This window comes from Lipophrys pholis (assembly GCF_963383615.2).
Source record: "Lipophrys pholis genome assembly, chromosome: 16".
NCBI lineage: Eukaryota > Metazoa > Chordata > Actinopteri > Blenniiformes > Blenniidae > Lipophrys > Lipophrys pholis.
Window position 1 is genome coordinate 20338665 of NC_137634.1, and position 20358 is coordinate 20359022.

Here is a 20358-nt window from a genome sequence, read left to right on the forward strand (position 1 = left end):
TGTTGTCCTCATTCTCTTATTAAATGTTTTCAGCTTGCAGTCATAAAGCCTGAGTCTAACCTGCAGCTGAGCAAACAGAGAAGTTACATTTTCACCCTCAGTAACTCATGTCACTGCCTCCTCCTCCTCGGTTTGATAATCCTGTGATTTCACCAGTGAACCTGCTGTGAAGGAATTCCTTGAAGCAGCCGGCGACGCCTCTCAGCCATGAAAAGCAGACATTAGGTAAGTTCTGGGTTGGTTTTTTTTTCCCCTGTGGATTATATGTAACAGCAGTCTAAGTGAGTTCACGCAGGACAGCTGGCCGATGTGTTGTGCGAGAACAAAGACTGTGAAGTCACTGCATATCTGACACCTATTTACTACATGTTAATCCACTCTGATCTATTGTGTTCTCCTTCAGTAGGAACACCCGGCAGAAAGGTGCAACACATTTTTGTGCACTATTGTGTACGTCTTTCTGAGTGCCTTGTTATTTTGGGACTTGAGCCTTCGGAGCTGATATGTGTTTTATTGTCTGTGGCGTGCAGCTGACAACAATAATGCTCAAGTCTGAGAAAATATTTAGTTCTTTATTGTCAGAGGGGAAAAACATACACATCTGAGTGAAAAATGTTGGCAATTTCAGAGAAAACAAGACGTTTTTAAGTAGAAAATATAAACAACAGGAAGATAAACGATGAAAGGTTGAAGTTATAAAAGTCCAGCCTGACTACTGAGTGTGTGAAACGTTGTCTTCCTCGGTCATGTCCTCCCCCCATCCCCCCCATCCGCTTCCTTTTCTTGAGTCATCCGGAGTAGGGCTGACCAGAGCAGTTCTTCAGCTGGCAGCTTTAGCATGTGTACAGGAACATAAAGCTTGCCAGTGAAGAACTGCTGTGTGTCAGCCATTTAGGGCCAAGGGGTGAGCGTGTGACACTTCCACAGCGGCAGCCTCGCAGTGATGCACAGCCCAGTTGGAAGGCGTTCTCCTGCAGAAAGAGAGGAGGAAGAAGAAGAAGAAATCGGTTTAACTCTCCTTCTCAAACGTCCTGCCTTGGCAGTGTGGGCTCGGGGTGGCCTGCAGCCAGTCACACACGTACTGTAAGTGGGTACAGCCGTGCCACAGTGTGTGCGATCAGCTGTGAGTAAGCGTGTGAAATGAGCAGATATGTAAGAACGCCCAGGGAGATGCGCACAAGATCATGCGTCAGATCACCCGGAGGGAAGCATGCAGCCGCAGCAGCAGCAGCAGCAGCAGCAGCAGTAGCTCCGCTTCGCCTCTGCACGCAGCGCAGTGCCAGCAAGAAATTCTTAGATATTCTCTTTGGTTGTGACTCTGAAAATCACAGGACGGCCTCTTGGAGAATCATCTCAGTTACCGTGGTTACGGAGGATGAGCGAAAAGCGAGGAAGATGAAAGGACAGCCTGTACATGAAAGCAGAAATCCTATCACAACTCAAACAGCTGTTTGTTTGTGAAGTCTTAAAGAAAGTGTTTTCAGGGGTGTTTTCCTGAGAAGAAACACCCCCCCACCCCCCCACAATGTAAGATTTTACTGCAAGTTCTTATCAAGTCGAAACAGTGAAGTCAAATTAAAGTGGTCAGATTGGGCAAAGCGGGTAACCCCAGGAGTCATTTATGTCCAAACATCAGTCACTGTGTGTGCAGGAGATGGAATCAAGTAACAATGTTGGGAGGGACATTCATCCACTAATCAATCATCTACGTCACTTTATCCAGCTGGAGTCGATCAGTCGACTATGAGCCGAGGCTGGTTACACTGTGGAGCAACCGCCAGCCGACACAGTGTCAACACACAGAGACACCAATACTATTGCTGGAGAAAAGAATCCATACCGATTTGTTGTTTTTAGCTTGATTAATATAGTTTATAGCTTTGCAGCTGCTCTCTGAGAGACCTGCTCGTCTGACCTGGTTGAAGTTTAGTTCCAGATGCCCTCGTTGGGATTTGAACTCCGTCTTTCCATAAGATCGCTGCTCTAACCTCGATACCCTCATCACGTATCCGATTTCAGACTTCTCTTGTCCTCACCTTGTGTTTCACTTAGGACCGTTTTGGGATTATTTTTTTCTTGTAGTTTGAGCAAGAAATCTTCACGTTTTGTGTCAACATGTGGTCTACAACCGACAGATTTTATATAATCTAATGGTTTTCAGAAGATCAATCCTTTTCAGTGCCAGGAGAAAAGAATATTCATAAACCTCAGCTAATAAATGTAAACACATTGATATTAATTCTTCATCCAGTAAGTCACCATATTTAGTAACTTATTGTTAAAGATGCTTCTTGTTGGTTTATTTTTTAAGAGAAACTAATAACAACAATAGAAGGCAGAATTTCTCTGAAAAGAATCTTTTTAATTGGTATGAGACACCAGATTGTGGAAATTTTGATATTTAGTACAAGTTAAATACCAAGTAATTTGGCATATTTAGCACTTTCTAAAGTATAAATAAATGGCATGCATGTTCCTTTACATGTGTTTTAAAATGTTTGAAAGTGCAGTCAATAGTGAAAACACTCCATTTAAATATATTTAAGAAAGTATCTTATAAATGATCAACGTTTAAGTCTTTATCTTTTTTCATTGAATTTTGATTTGACCTTTAGTTTTTGTATTTAAAAAGCCTCGAGTTGACTAAACATGTAAATGTTACTCTTAAATAGATTTCAGCTTTTTTTTTTTATGAAGCTGTTCTATTTGGATAATTTTTCAAATATCAGTTTAAAAAGCATCCTTTGTTAGATTAAATTGACCTTTTATGTCACATCTAATAGTCCGACACTACTTGCATTAGCCTCACTTCTCCCTTATTATTTTTATGAAACACTTTGACAAAAAAATGCAAAAGCTTCCAAGGCTTTTACGGTTTCCTCATTTCTATTCGTCTGGCTCCCTGCATGTTTTCCTCATTGTTCCAACTCACCCGATTCAAATCAACGTGCAAAGATCAGACTTTTGCAGAGCTTCACATGTGCACGTCCATATAACACAGGCCAGTCGGCCTGGGAGAATCTGTTGGGTGGCTCTCCGGGAGAGTCGGACGGGGGAACAGTCCGGACGCCGAAAGTTTGAAAACTGACCACTTGAAGCCAGAGAGGCGGAAAGCAAAAGCAGACTTGTGCTTTTCCTTGAAGAATGCAGCCTGGACACGATGTCCAACCGTTGAGGACATGTTCCACTTCTCTGGTTGACGATGAGTAACACATGCTGTACATTCCTGCAGCACACAGAGCCAGAATAATCTTAGGTATTTGAGAGCCCTGCAGCATTTAGACTGTGCACGAGGGGGGGGGGGGGGGGGGGGGGGGTCACAATCATCAGGACTCATGAAAATGTTACAGCCCCGGCCTCGGGAGAGAAATGGTTTTGTCTCACACTCAGTAGACAGCAGAACACCGGTGCCTCCCCCCCCCCATAACTTCTCCACTCAGGGTGTGCCCAGAATAAAACAACCCATGATAAAATTATTCACATGACAAACGTCAGAGCTTTTTTTTTTTTTATAATTATTTTCTCTGAAGCTGATGACTTGGCATAAAAAAAAAACCTGACGGCTTGCTCTGGCTTGTGACCATAAAAACAACAAAAAATGTCCACTATTAAATATGATTCTCTTCCTGCTAATCTCAAAGAATAAAAAATGTATTTAAACAAAAAAATAAAAAAAAGGACTAAAGAGGATGTGAGACATATTTGTTCATATATTGATCAGGGGTGTTTTATTACTGGAACCACTATCAATTTTCATTTGATGAGGGTTTTCTCAATTTTAATCTTCCTTGTCGTCCGTCAGCCTCTTTCTAACGTTTTCTTCTTCGTGTAATTTCCTGTTTAGGGGCTGCCACAGCAAATCATCTTTTCCCAACCCCCCTCTGTCTCCTGTATCCCTTCGCATCAGCTCCGTCCTCGGCGTCATATTCCCTACATCGCCGTCGCATCTCCACTCTGTTTGACAATATAACAAGACACATAACCCACTTTTAGACTCCAAAACGGAGCCCATTATTTTCAGTGGGAGTCGAGTCTCTTCTCGTTTGTTTCTGGAGTTGAAGTCGAGGTTTGTTAGTGAAATAAGGATCTTTTCAGGGCAGCTATAGCGTTCCTCGCTCTTATAGGATCACAAACACAATTGTTTTGTTTTCTTCTTTAAACTGCCTCCACCCATCATGTTTGTTTGTCTAGTTTGCGTCGCAACTCAAGGAATTAGTGTGGAATTAGCTTTCAGCCACAAAATTCTGACGTTCCTGAAAGTTTTTTTTAAAATAACCCGGTAAAATCTGCTATGAAACGAGCAGCGTCGCTCTGAACATGTCAGTCATTTGGATGTATAGAAAAGGCAAACTTATGGCAATAAAAATCTAAATTTAAATCATAGTATGAGACTTACAAACCATGTTGTCAACAATTTTACACTTCTGTAAAGTCACTACTTATGACACTCACTGCTATTGTGAACCCAGTGTCAGTCACTGTCAGCATCGTCACAGTTGCTATTTCGTTGAACTGTTTGTTCGCGGTCAATGTGGCACTCCTCTCTAAATAAACAGCATTCAAACAGTGTCATGGAAGATATTTGACCCCGAGTAATGTTGGTTGTGTTCCTTTTCATTATTGTCTCGCAGCCATTAATAAACATTATCTTGAATTTAAAAGAGCTGCGTCGACATCGCCCTCCTAATAACTTCAGCTGAACTTTATGAATCAATCAAACGGACCCACGGAGAAATAATAATGTGCACGTTATTAAAGCAAGCCATACAGAGAAATATGGGGTGACACAAGTGTTACTTTCATAAGTAACTAGTTTTGGGTCTTATAACATTACATTGAATGCTCCTAGTCCCACATTTGGCCACAGGGAACTGAGAGGAGAGGAGTGTCCAAAGTTACAGTTGTGAATCACAAATAAGTCCTGTTAACGTTGCAGCACAGTTAACAGCAAACAGGATACTGGATAGTGTGTGCAGTAGATTTGCTGTGAGCACATAAGGAGCTTTTAAAATGTAGAAATGTGTCAAAAAAAAAAAAAGAAGAAGAAGTTTAGTTTTAAAGGAGGCTGGTTCAGATGCCCGTTACATCTTTTGCTAAGATTTCGTTAATATTTCATACAAGGAATTTTGTGTTTAAATGAAAGAAATATAATAATAACATTTTGTTTAAATCCGTCCAAACCTGACAGGTGAAAACAAAAACAGCACAGTCTGGGCAAGAGGGTCTATCTGCAGCACCCGACCAGATCAAAACAGAATAGTTTTTGCGCCACAGTGCGCAAGATGGAGGATCTGAAGTGGGTGTGTCCCGGAGGGCAACATGAGGCATTGGTGGATATCCACAGAAGGATCATCAAACCCAGGAAAATGACTCTTTATACGATCAGAAGTTAATTCGGTTAGTCTAACAATGCTTAGGGAGACGACAACAAACGACTGATTATCTGATTTTATCAAGCTCATGCAGGGAGTCAATGGAACATTAGATGGTTGGAACAACAAGGTACCTTTTGAAAACTTTTCCTGTTCTGCAGAGCAGCTTTTCTTAAAAACAAACAAACAAAATAAAAGGTCACACCTTGTAATCAAGTATCCAGTTCTTTCTCAAACAGTCAATGATTAAAAAGAGAGTTCCTCTGAACCAAACTGCATCCCAGCCAAAACCTGTTATATGAAATGTGTTTGTTTTTGGATTGATTCTCTTTTTTTAAATTTTAATACAGACTAATGTGGAGTAATCTTTTTTTTTTTTTTTTTTTTTTTTTTGTGGCCAAACTGGAAATTTTCCTCTGTGAAACTGGGAAATTCCTTTAAGCTGCTCAAAGCAGGTCTGACTTCACTCACTGTGGCAAAAGATTAGGTGAAAGTTAAGAAAAGTACTCCCTCTTTGAGTAAATAAGCTTTTTCAAACCTTTTTTTTTTTTACCAGTAAACTATGATAATCCCCCTCACTACTTGGGTGAAATAAGCTTACAGTTTACATCTACAAAGCTTTATAGCAATGGTTGTAACAAAGTTAGATCTAAACAGCAAATATAAATACACTAAGTATTAAAATAAAATGAGGGTAATTTCAGTTGATATATATGATGGCAAGCTTGTTTGTCTCTTTATCTCTGGACTGTGACGGCAGAGATGGAGCCATTTTATCACACATTAACAATTCAAACTGTAAAATAAGACCCTCCCTGTTCCCAGTGTCATTTCATATACTTTCTAAAAAAAAAATTAAATATCAGCTCTCTTCTCTTTACACGTAAACCTTTTGGAACCTTCACTATGACAACGGCAACTGTTCTGATCAGAACTGAAAGTGATCTGATATGATCTGCAAACATTAGAGCAGCAGGTCTAAGAAAACAGTTGAACTTCAGAAAAAAAGAAAGCAGTGATTTGTCACGATGCTATAATAAAGTCAAAACACACACATACACACACACACACACACTTGTGTGAGTGTGAATGAATCCCGGGATGAGTACATACAGTACAAGTCCTCGGGCCTCCCACAGGACCGCTGACAAGTCCGCCACAACCTCAAACTGAAAGTGAATTAGTTATTTGTTCCACGGCGTGGTGCCACTCCCTCCACAAACAGCCACTCTGTATCTTTACATCCACAAAGACGGCCAGTGTTGAGCCCCTCACCCTTTCACTGTGCCACTCTTCACCATATCACTTCTTCTTCATTCAGTCTTTCCTGACCTCTCCACCCTCTCTCTCTTTCTCTCTTTCTCCATCCCTTCTTTATCTATCTACTCTTCTCTTTCTGTCCTATCCCACCCTCTTTCTTATGTTTGGCCCTCTCTCTCTCCCCTTCTCTTTCTCCCTGTCCCCCATCCTCACCCCTCTCTCCTCCCATCTCCCTCTGATCAGACTGTCTTGCATTCTTCACATTCCAGCTGCGTATGTTAGAAATTCCATCCGGCTGCTGTGGGCTCGCGCAGTCTCCTCCACTCCTTCTTTTCAGTCTCTCTCTCTCTCTCTCTCTCTCTCCTCACCCATCCCCTCTCCATCCGCCCGTCTACATCTGGTCTGCACCGGACAGGAGCTGCAGCGTCAGGTTGACCCCTCGCCTCCCGTTCTTCTCCTCGCTCGGCCCAAACCCCCACAAACTGAGGCGCACGACGTGCGGATGGTAGAAGGTGTTGAGGGTTTTTTTTTTTTTCCTATGAGGGGCGACAGTGTAGCAAAAAGAGAAAAGACACAGTGTGCTGCTACACAAAAGGCCGAGCTTATCTGCCACTGTAGGTCAAGAAAGAGGAAAGACGCACTCGAGTTGCACGGGCAGGATGTGTGCGTGTCCGAGAAAAACGGGAAGAGCGGCGTGTGTAAACAGGAGGATATTAAATGCTTTAGCCCTTAGCTGTAGACGCACAACAGAAAATATGAGATAAGGCGTGAGCAGGTTAGAGCAACACGCCAAGTGCGATGCAAGATGGAGGTGCCGCGTCGTAAAGAGACACAAAACCTCCCAGCGTGACCTTTCCACGACGAGGGTCTCGGCATTGTGCTGGAACGCCACGTGAGGTGACAAGATAAGACGCCTCCGTCACGCGTCTGCCTGGCGGTTTCACGTCGGACGCCGGTGCGGTGATGACACGACACGAGCCAACAAGTGAAAAACTGAGTTGGGAGATTCTCTCCACGCTGCTGCTGCAGCTGCGTGACTGGAGCCACGCAGTAATTGAACGTTACACGCATCAGCGCAGGTACATTCCTCGGTGGTGGGTGTGGCCCCCGGTCGGAGGGCGTTTGCTGGCCCAGATTGTAGTGTGTAATGTAGACTGATCATTTTAAGCTGGGAATGGGGACAAAGACAGGGGAAGGGCGGTGGCTTTGGCTGCACTGATCACAGTGCAGAGAGCCTCTTCTAACGCTCTGCTGCTCGGACTTTAAAGGCTATCTGACGTTAACCTCCAGATCGGCACAGATCCTGGGCGTAGCCTGCGTTATTTGCCCAGGAGAAGAGCTGAATGCCATTCTGGATTCATGACAGTGCTGGGGAATGGCAATGTGCAGTATGAGGCCTATAAGCCTGTCCTCAGGCAGTCTGTGCCATTTTCTTTGAAGGAACTGGATTTTCCTTTTTTTTTTTTTTTTTTAAATGAACCTACATAACACACCCCTCCTTGCCCCATCCTCCATGACAAGGCACGCAATAGGAATGAAGGGTGTAACCCAAGTTGAGCAAGACGGCTTCACTTCTGCAAATGTAGGCAATAAAAGAGGGGGGGGGGGGCTACTGCGTGTTCTGCCTGGATGCAACGCAAACCGGCACATGTAGACGACACAGGCTGCTTTTCCACTGATATCCTGTCACTGCCATGTGATCCTCATTGACATGGCGGCTTATGTCACACGCTGGATTGCAGTGGCACAAATGCAGCTCGTGACAGTCTATTGCGCATTCCTACCAGCACACTGAACTCTGGCTGTACAATTATGTAAGACGGGCTTCATCGATGTAACAAGCACTACAGTAAGCCCCCCCCCCCCACTAACCATTTACCCCAGAGAAACACTGCTTAACTGCTTATACATGAATGCACCTTGCTGTTAAAATGCTTTATATAAGTGTACAAGCATATGAAGAATTGTTTATACATAGAGCAGGACAAGGAGGCCTAAATACTTTGTTACGTCACCTGCTTCAGGAATGTTTCTCGGATTTTCATAAACACTCAGACTTGACATACTTTGTCTTTGAAAGTCAGATTTCCTTTTGGGAATCTTCCACCTCTTCACCGCATGTCTGAGAAATGACTCTTCCTGATTTTCACCTATCCCCTACTTGAGCATAGGCCTTTTCCTCGGCCTGTTATGAACTCAGCAAAAAAGAAAAGAGGCTTTGCATGCTAAGTCAAGTTGGGATCACACAAATGCTGACCTCTGGCTTGCACGGTAACAAATCAAACATTTTTGAATGGCATGAATTTGTGCAAATATCCCCGCTTTTGTGAGGCAGTCATGACCGGTAACAGGGTTAAATGTGGAAAGAACAAGCTGTCCGAGCATCTTTGCAGCCTTCCTTATTAATGTAGGCTTTTTAAACACATTTTATGCAGCCTTTTCTAAACTGCTGCCAGTCTTTTCTCCCCCAATAACGAATGAGGCGATCCTCCACGCAGCACTTTAACAATCTCAACGTCAAACATCCTGATGTAAATTAAACGCTTGCAGGTAGAGGAGGGAGTAGGTGCCCCAACCCCAAACCCTCCCACCCCCGTGTCACCGGGCCTAACCACATAGACAGGCCCTGCAGACCGACACCCGCCGAGGAAACGTGCAGAAAGCTTCCCAGTTCCGACTGGGAAACTGGAACCAGACCTGCAGAGGTGGACGGTTTCCCAGCAGCATAAAGTCACGTTAAGGACGGTTTTATAATTTTTTTTTTCCTTTTTCTTTCCCCCCACGCAAACTGGGTCATGAAGCAGGCGGACAGGAAGACGCAGAGACAGTGAAAAGTACTACGCCCCACCTTGAAACACCGGGCCGGGTCGCTCCGCTCTGGCCCGTCGGAACGCTCCGCCGGAGTTCACGCAGCCTCGCCCACCGCTCGGCGGAGTCCCGGAGCTCCAGCAGGGTGTGTCGCCTGTCCGTGGGCTCGTTTTACGGTCCACGCCGGTTAATGAGGTGTGACAGCACTCGTGGATGTGGAGCCTTTTTATCGGCGAAGCACACAGCGCAGGACTTCAGCCCCTTTTACACAACTCCTGCTCTGGTCCTCCCTCCCTCTCTCTCTCTCTTGCTCGCTCGCTCTCTCTCTCTCTCTCCCTCCCCCTTCCCTCTCTCGCTCTGTCACACACCCAAACCACACACACACCCGGCTTCCCACTCCGATCAGCTGGCAGCGTGATGACGTAGGCAGCAGAAGAGGTGCACGTCAGAAATGTGACGTACGCGCGCAGGAACACTTTACGCACGGCGTGAGGCAGCAGATTGTCCCGTTTGTTATAAATCACTCACGCACAAACGTAACGATGCCTTATTTATACCTACTGTTAGAGTGCCCTCCCAAACAACACCTTGTAAGAGACATACCCATTTGGTAACATCAGCATCCCCCAATTTCAATACTCCTATGACACATTATTATGCAGAAGGATAAATATGGAGATAGGAGCTTCTGTTAATTTGGTAAAGCATATCTTCATCCCAGTCAAAGCACCCGAGTGACGTTTTTATCTTAAAACTATCTATTCTGACCTAAACAAATAAAAACTGATAAACATGGAGAAAGTATGAAGTGTGTGTTTACATTTTTTACACTTTGGGGTTGAAAATCATCTTTGAAGGATTTGACTTACAAAGTGTTGCCTAACTTGGAAAGTCTTCTTCACTTGGGATTATGTGTGCTTTTTGTAGTAAGAGCGGAATTTGGGGTCAGCTACTTGTTCATTAAGACTTTTAAGATTATTTAGACAACATGGGTCACCACGGAATGTCCCTTTAACTTGCACTGTAGACTTGGCTAGATTTTAAGCCAGATTCCATCCCGGCCATGTCCGGGATTCAAATGTTGGAAGTGATTATTTCAGTTCTTCTCTAAATAATAAGTAATAACAATGATACATTTTATTTATCAGTCCCTTTCAAGACATCCAAGGTCACTGTACACAATGAACACGTTCAATAAAAACTATAAACATAGTAACAACATTAAAAAACGGAGAGATTTGCAGCAGAGCAACATTGTTTAACCGGAATATGCTTGTTTAAAAAGATATGTTAAGGTAGTCCAGGGGTTGGCTGTTTCAGAGGTTGGGTGGGAGTAAGGTCCTTGAATGTCAGCAGGAGAATTCTGAAGTGAAGTGATTTGTTGAATTGGAACCCAGTGGAGGTTATGGAGAACTGGAGTTATATGATCATGGACAGAAAGTGTTCTGGCGTTCTGTGGTGAAAGAACACTCACAAGTGTCCTTAAATGAAAACCAGGAACATATTCAATCTATATTTATACTTCTTATACTTTGTAATTTGCATTTTTCACAAGGTTTATGAGTTCTTAAGTTTGAGTCACATGCTGTGGTGAAGGGAGCAGCCAAATAGATGTTTGAGGTCACAAAATAACTTGTTTAAATCATTTCTATCAGTTGCCTTAAATTCTCTCACGTTGAAAAACATGTGTTTAATTCAGTTTTAGCTGCATTGAAGGTCTTGGGAATAAGAAAAACCCCAAAACTTCATCAACATTTAACTAGTTTCTCTGTGTTTGTTAGTCGGCTGTTAATGTTTAAAGCCTGAAAACAATTACACAAATTTGGTGCCGTTCAGACGGAATAAGAGTCTGTTAAATGGCGTCTGGAGAGAGAAGCAGGTTGAGATGAACCTGTTACCCTCTCGGTGCTGACGCACGCAGACTCTCACGCAGCACGGACTGTAAGGCCGCTCTCCTTTTTCTGCCTCCCTCCTCTGAACCTGGGCTTGTCACTCTGCGGCTTTAAGGTTGCTGCAGCTTGAGAAGCTGCTTCCTCACTGTCACCTGACACACACACACACACACACACACACACACACACACACACACACACACACACACACACACACACACACACACACACACACACACACACACACACACACACACACACACACACACACACACACACACACACACACAAAAGCATAAGGCCAAACCGTTTCCATTCCTTTTTCTAGTTTCATAATAATATAAGAGAAATTTGTACCCAGACATGAGTAAGTGGCCCATTAAAAACAACCTAACAGATGTTTAATAGGATTCAGATGAATCATCAAAAGCTTGGTTTTTGAGCACTCCTCCTTCAAGACTTTTTGTGACCTGCTGTATAAATGCGATCGGGTTTCTGTGGAAATTCTGGCTGCCGGCCTTCTGATTCAGACGCAGGGAAGTTCTTTGGATGGAAATCGGTATGAATCAGTGATTTCCACTAGAAAAGGCACAAACATTCAAGATGGAAATCACACAACCAGCCGCTGACGGTGTTCAGTGCCGTGACAGCTTTATTACCTCTTCTGACAAACACCACAGTCCGGATCTTTTTTGCTTTTCTTTTTTTCCCACCTTGCCTGCTGTGGGAATCTTCCCCTGTGAGCTCACCGGCTAAAAAGCTGCTGGTTTTGTTTGAGCTTACATGTTTGTGGTGGAAATAGTTACATAACATTCACTCATTTCAGGTACACATTCAGCCCAGAGAATAACATGTACTCAACGTCTGTTGTGAACACAGAACAGCCCAGTTCAAGCTTGTAAGACGATCTAATTGCTCTCAGAAAACTGCCTGTACTAACTGCTACACATATCTTGAGTGCCGGGAGGGACACCGGCGAGGTTAAACCCTCTGTCTGTAAAACATTCACCCTGACCGGACTGAAACTGACTCGATCCACAAGTCCCTTTGAGTGAAATCTAGTTGGGCTTGTTTGCAGAAGCTGTTGAGTTGTTGTTTACAAAAAGTGCTGCGAGTAGTTGCCAGCACTTCTTCGTGCAGCTCGGAGATCTGTTTGTATAATGATGTCCGCACCAGTTGGAGAGGCATTCAAGTCACATCTTTTCCCCCTACAGCCACCCGTGACTTGCAAGCTCATCGGAACAAGACGTGACAGAAGTGCGGCTTGTAAAACATGAAAACGCAAACACACACACACACTCACAGAAATCACATGATTAAGTTGAGAGGAGCTGTGAAATGTAGGTTAAAGGTTATGTGAAAATTTGAAAGAGTTTACAGGTCGAGGCTTAATGTGCTTTGCATTGGCTATAAAAGGACAGTTCTTTTCTCGTCATTGTCACACTTTAGTCGTTACGGGTTCATCTTAATCAGCTCAATCACTTCTTCAAACCAGTGCACTAAAAACTCCTCTATCACGTCTGCATGATACTGTGAACTTTGTCATGCCTGCGTGGAGAATTGCTTGTGTGTCATCTGTGACTCAGCATGATGATTTTGTGCTTTTTTCTTTCTTCTTCCTGCAGTTCTTACAAGAGAAGCTCAGATATGATGTGGAAAAACACAAGCCGGATGGACTAGTTTGAGCTGCAACACCGAGTCTATTCTTAGTGCATGTAAAGAGAAGCAAATGGAGAACATGTCAACGGGACAAATTTAGACACAAAGTAGTTATTTGAAAAGTTAGCGTGAGTGCAATGTCTTGACAATGTTTCAGACGGACTGTGATGAGCCAGCAAAATTAGATAATTCAGGATTGGTTTGTACTGTATGAATACATGAAGCAGCCGGGGAACCTGGACACAGAAATAGGATGGAAACTCGCGGTGAAGTCTTCTTTCTGTTGAACTGGACATGAAATCCCTTCAAAGAGTTTCATTTACGATATTCAGTACATTTCACTTCAGTAAAATGACATTCACTTTCTCTTCTTACCAAACTACATCAGCTATGTGACACAACATAAATTGAGGCAGGCTGTTAGAGTTGGGTTTTTTTTCATTAAAAGCCTTGAAAGTGGGAATAGAAAATGTCTCAGTCATTTTCAAAGTGTGAGATGTGCACCCCCTAGGGGGCACTAGAGAGTTTCAGCACTCATGAATAAATCTGGGGGTGAGGGTGATGCCTTTTCCCTCCCAAGTTATCTTTTTTTTTTAAGTAATGACAAATAGAAATGAGTGTAGGACAAACTATTTTTTCAAAACACCCTGGAAGTGGAACCGGTCAGAACAGATTCTGAATGATTTTAAAAGTTCTGACCAAGTTCAACTTATTTGAGCTATGATGTAAAAGCAGTATGATAAATAAACATAGTACAATATGTCAAGTAACATGCATTTTAAATGATCCATGTAAAATGTTATGTAAGTGTACAAATATATATATAGGGATATGTTTGTTAACAAAGTCTATATTATGGTATGCGTGATAATAAAATGGGTAAAATTTAATAAATGGTAAAAGAAATATGTAATTGATGTACGTGATAAAATGCATGGAAATATATATGGTAATAAAAATGGAAAAGATGATGCATGGTTAACAAAGTATGTGGAAAATACATAAATATGTGAAATGTTAATCATTGAAATAAAGTCTATATGGTGTACATCTCTGTGTTCTTTGATAATTTCATGTTTTACCCTCAAATTTGGGCCGTGGGAGAATTTAATTTCCCCCTGGTAACTTTAAATCGCGACTTTGCCTGAGGACATTTCAAATTCCCCCTGATTTCAATTTCCCCCATGACACAAACGAAGCAACCCCCAACAGAGGTGAAGAGCCAAAAATAAGGTGGAGGACACGCTGGCACTAAAGTGACTCAACATTGCCACCCAAAGTACAACAGAGGCGCTATCCAAGTTTTTCACAGTGCCACTTTAAGGGACATGATCATTCTGTGACTTTCACAGTTCCTGACTTGACTCTTCTTTCCATGAAATCACAGCATAGTGTGCCAATCTTATTTAGAAATCCAGTGAGAAATGTGTCCATTTAAAGTGAATTTCTATGCAAGAAATGGTCAATGTTATGTCTGCATGTAACTTAAGATTTTTCTGAACACTTTTTCAATATCCGGTATTGCTACGCTGGGATTAAAATGTAAAGTGCGCTTTACATTTCGAAGACTTACTCAGATATGTCAGAAAAAATACATATAAAGTGACGACTGTACATTTCATACTTATCCACGTCACCAGAAGCACTAAATGTGGTCGAGTGAATCAGCTGTTCGGATCCGAACAAATGTAACAATGTACAATAAAACAGATAGCAATAATAATAATAAGAAGAAGAAGAAGAAGAAGAAGAAGAAGAAGAAGAAGAAGAAGAAGAAGAAGAAGAAGAAGAAGAAGAAGAAGAAGAAGAAGAAGAAGAAGAAGAAGAAGAAGAAGAAGAATTATAATAATAATGATTATAATTATTAGAATAATTAGAATAATTAGAATAATAATAATCACCCAAAATGATGGCCATGATCGTGTTGCTGAATCAAAAACTCTTTACGCACTTGTTGTCCGCACAATGGGTGGCACGTTGTCGCGCTGAAGCGCAAAGTTACGCACAGTGCGACGCATGTTTCAAACGCGGATCACGCCTGAGCTATTCAACATGTAAATGACAGAAGATACTGATTCGCAGACCCTGATGCAGTCCCTTCTGTGTTTTGTCTCCTCGCGATGCACTTGTTTCCGCCTCCTCCTCCTGCGCACTGTCGCACTGTCGCACCTGCTTAAGGCCCCTTCATGCTACCAATTTCCGCGCGTGTCCGCACAAACGCGCAGCACTCGTGACGTCAAAATCGTCATCCCCGTGCGCGAGTGACTGCTTCGACCCCGCGGCGGTGGACCGCGCGCAGCCCAAATTTTGTGACCGTGCGACCTGTGCGCCTCTGTGCGCGCTGACTGCGCATGCGCCAGAGCCTACCGGTCGACATCCTCCGTCTCCCCGTCTGAACATCACAATTTCAAAGCAAATAAAGATATCCAGACGACTCCGAACTCCTGAAGTGAAACATAATGTACTTTGGGAAAGGTGGAGAACGCTGGGCAGTAGAAGTAGAGATATTTTCGGGATCGTTATGTTACGTTATGGAACGCGCACGGAAATAAAACCAGAGTGGAGTATGGATGCAAGCAGATACGCGCGGACATCGTTAGGATGAGGGACATTAAATTGGTCTCTAACAGACCTCGTGGCGCAACGGTAGCGCGTCTGACTCCAGATCAGAAGGTTGCGTGTTCAAATCACGTCGGGGTCAATTTATTTAGCTTCCAGAACATCTCTGAACCTATCAAGTCCGTTAATCTGCTCATCTATCGTGGCTTCTTCTGTCCACATCAGTGGTCCTGAATAGTTCAGAGACTGTTATTGTCATTGTACCACTTAATAATGCATGATAGTGACAAGATAAATTTCAAATTATAAATGCTGTTTTCGAGATCATGTTATAATCGACATCAATAATCAACAGTTGTCAAGAGTTGTGAGAAGAAGACTAAAGTAAATATAAATGTATGGCTTATAGTTCAATTCAATTCAAAGTTCAAAGTTCAAAGTTCAAAAAGTTTATTTGTCAGATATGCTGCATGTTGCCATGCAGCACAAATGAAATTGCAGTCCTCCCCATCAGTGCAAAAGTGCAAACAATTTAGGAGTAAATAAAGTAAAAGAAAACAAAATAACAGGAATAGAATACTATACAGTCTATACAATCTATACAATCTATACAACAGTGCGAAAACAGATTCAAGTTCAAGTTGGCAGGTTGGCAGTGAGTGTAGTGATTGTGGGAATGGGGGGGAGAGCAGGGAGTGAGTTGAGTTTTTTCAATTCTATAATTTCTTCATGTTGTGATGTTGAAACGTGTTAAGGTGTGTTTAATATGGAAGCTAAACCAACCAATTGGACTTCTTTATTTTAGTAAAAATTGTGGGGAGTTTTTAAAGTGCAGGTTCTTAAATATTTTCAGATCAAAAAGTAAAAGTGAACTTTTCACTTCATTGATCCACAATGTCTACTTTAAGGCATCTCAAAGCTGTTTTGGTTGTTGTGCAGTGGGCTGTAAATATGTTGCCTACAAGATGCACTTGTTGTAAATGTTTTCCCATTTCCTGGAAGTTTCTATTTTCCCTGGGCAGCATGTGTCCGTGTTCCCACACATTAGAACCATTGTTCTGTTTGTCCACCAGCTTGATCATTGACAATGACACAAGTCATTTCATAGGTTTCAGTGAGAAATTAAATGTTTTCCAAAACATTAAAAACTTGTAGAACTCATGCGACAGACTGAAAAATATAATGAGTAGAGAGTATTGACAAGAATGAAAAAGTATTTATCTTTTTGATTTCTTTTTACTTTCATTTACTAGTTTTTATATCTTTATACTCAAATAAAACAATCATGAAGGAGCTCATGTGGTCTGAGATGTGCCATCAGATACAATGTGCTCCTTGTGAGGTCACCCAGCCAGACGGCTCACATTAAGACCCAGGCAAACAAAGTTTCCCAGTTGTATGACAAGTGCCTAAAACCCTTGATTTTGTGGAGCTGTAGTTGGCTGGAATAATGCCTCTGTACCATCACATTGACTTCAGGAAAAGCATCTTTTTATTTGGTTATGAGTGAATATGAATATTTACAGTATTAGAAAGTGGTTAAAGTAGAGAACTGACCCCGACGTGATTTGAACACGCAACCTTCTGATCTGGAGTCAGACGCGCTACCGTTGCGCCACGAGGTCCTCTGCAAGGCCCTGACTCTGTAAGTCAATGTGTATCTGACTGTGAGGGCTCTCATGCATGGTTGCAGTTTTTCCAACTATATGTGTGACGCCATGTTAGGATTTATATATGGATGACTGGGTGGCCTTTCTGGATGTGTTCCAACTACTTATCCAACATTTTTCATGGGAAATGAGATCACCTCCCATGCTCACCTCCCAAGACAACTTTCAGGTTCAACTGGGAGGAGGTCCTGTGGTCAGTCCAGGACCCACTGAAGAGATTATGGCTCTTGTTTGGTAGAAGCTTGGGTTCCCTGCAGAACAGAAGGAAGAAGTTAGGCTTTTTGGCTCATCATATTTCTACGTTGACCCCATGTGGAATAAATGGAACACAGAATGAATAGATGTCTTGTAAAAAGGGCAAAACAAATATTTTCTCACTAGCCACCTGTAGTATAAACCTAAAATAACATGTATGTCATACTGTCGTACTTCTATGTATACTGATTAATCCTGTTCAGGGTCAAAGGCAGACAGCGACACAAACTGACTTGTTTTTGAACTGGGAGAGGAAAGAGGAGTATTTCGAGTAAAGTCGCACACTGGGGGGGGGGGGGGGGGGGGGACATGCAAACTCCACACAGAAAGGCTAATATTTAAACCCATGATATTCTGCATGAGGTGAAATCATCAAATAAACTTAGTTAAAAGGACTGAATAATGAGTGTGACTAATCCTCAAATATGTAGCAGTTAACAAAGCGATCCACATATTCCGAATATTCACGCTTGATTTATTGGCACCTCAACTTTCTATGTCACGTGACAAAAAAATTAATTAAAAAAAATCAATCATTTAGCTTTATGGTTCCTTTAAGGACAAAAAAACTATAAAATTATCTATATTCTAATATATCTATATTTGAGTTGGCCAGTTTCATAGTAAAACGTAATTTTATCCAAAAAACAGGGAGTGAAAGTTTATCAGAAAGTGAAAGTCTCACGTGCGGAAGGCGTGTCCTGTCGCCATGGAGACGAGTCCCTGAACAACACGGCGCTGAAGCGTGATTGTTTGTCCCGAACATAGACAACAAACATAGAAAACAGCAGCTGTGTTTTACCCTTTCCCGGTTTTTTTTTCCTGTTTATTTAGTGACACTTGGACAATCTGAAACACGGAAACTTGAGCGCTGCTGTCGTTCTTCTTCAGGTTTTTTTTTTTAATCTTCTTCTTGCGTAGAAAATGAGAACAACCATCTGAAGGGACATTACAAGTCTTCGTCTTTTATTTATTTATTTTAACCCAGCATGGGTCTTTCTGAGTGAAGCTTCAACATGCTTGACGATGGAAACTGCAAGCTGCTTCGGCTGTCCAAGAGCTCAGAACAGAAAAAGAAGAAAAAGAAAAGCAGCACTTCCACCAACACTGCAGAAAATGCAGGTAACTACTTGACTTTATGTCAGAAACGTTCATGCAATCTGTAGAAATGATACACTTCCGGAGAAAAGCTTTGCCAGTCAGAGACTCAGTTCAATGATCTCCTCAAAAATCTAAAAGAGCTGCTGGAGAGACAAGAAAACCAAAATTGTATGTAAAATAAAAACAAACATACAGAATGACTACATATAGATGATTGAACTGTTTTGATATGATTCAAAATTATGTGATTTACCAAATGACTGATAAACTGCAACTGAAATTGAACATAAAGGGACAGTGTGGCTTTTATATTAACAATGCTCTCTTTGGAAAAATGGAACCATGAAGAAAAGATAAAGATTGAATAGACATTTTCTGCTAGAGCCTTGGTTGGAGTAACGGAAATGTAATCAATTAAAAGAAATACAAAAACCATGACCTGTATGTTTGTTTTAGGTCACTAAAAAAAAACACAAAAAACATTTTGATACATATTTTTTCCCCCTTGATATTATATGCATGTTTAAAATAAGTTAACTAAAATAATAATCCATTAGGTATCATCACTTAGCCAGTTCAAATAAAGGTCACCAGATGCACATAATGTAAGTACTAGTGTATAGGATCATGTGTCGCTGGAGAAGATTCCCTGCCAAGCTGAATGGGTCATTAAAAAACAGGCCTCAAGTGTCCCGTTCTAACGCACCCCATCAACTGTAAACTAAGCCAACAGGCGTCTGAGTCGACAGGGAGTCATTAGTAATCCAAACCATCAGCTTTGTTTGCTGATGAATGTGTCGGAGCCTTCATGTTTATGATGCTTGTCCGCAGAGAAACTCCACGCTGCGTCAGTGCCCCCCGCCTCCCTGCTGCCCCCTTGGTGTCTGAGTCCGCCTCAATTCCAGCCTCCCAGTACAAGCACGACCCGTGAGAAGACCGCTAGCTGCCTGGCTGCAGGCGGCCGCAAGAGCAAGAAACTCCGCAAAAAGTCCCGGGTACTGAGGCTGACAGAGGCCCAAGAAACCAGGAACGACTGGGACGAAGCAGAGGGCTTTGAAACCGAGTTCTGCATCCAGGCCAACGAGAGCCTGAGGTGGGAGGGAGAGCTGCAGGACCCGCAGGCCGAGGCCCAGCGGCTGGAGCAGTACAGGGCCAACAGGCGGCTGCGTTACATCGCACACAGGGAGGCGGCGTTAAAAGACACCACGCAACGCTTTAAGACAAACTTTAAGTAAAGACCATAGCAAGGATAAAAAGCTTCAGCTGAGTGCAAACCACAGGAGACTGCATCGTTACTGGGACTGCACACACACTGAAGTGAAAAGGCAAATAGATTTTTTTACCATCTTTAAAGACAAAGTAGTGATCTTTGGGTGCTTTAAAGAGTTGAATCTGGAAACAAGCTGTTCGAGTTCAGTTCCCTTTAAAGCACCCGCCTGAAATATTCTCTTTTATATATATATATATATATATATATATATATATATATATATATATGAGAGGAAATCCCCCAGTGGTTCAGCTTTCGCAAGGGCGGGAACTCCTCTGTCTGAGAACGCCTGTTGAAAACCTAACAGAGGATGTGCACCATTTATCTTGCTCTCCTGAATTATGCAACACTCCAAAAATGACCTAAAGTTGATCTTCACAGACTGAAACCCAAGCAGGAGGACAACCAACCGAAACCTTCTCGGAGCTGTCAGTGAGGTTAAATGGATGAGGAGGTCACGTCACTTTGCTTCACGACCACACTGTGAGAGTGTGAAGATACAGAGAGGGTTA

General features: G+C 42.4%; 1 long non-coding RNA gene across 1 annotated transcript; it reads right to left on the minus strand.

Moving 5' to 3' along the window:
* Positions 1-553: 553 nt before the first annotated feature.
* LOC308122151 lies at positions 554-9809 on the minus strand. Its single transcript, XR_013936129.1, has 2 exons — positions 9481-9809; positions 554-971 (listed from the first exon to the last, which is right to left on the minus strand). It is a non-coding gene; the product is annotated as an uncharacterized lncRNA (long non-coding RNA).
* Positions 9810-20358: the final 10549 nt, after the last annotated feature.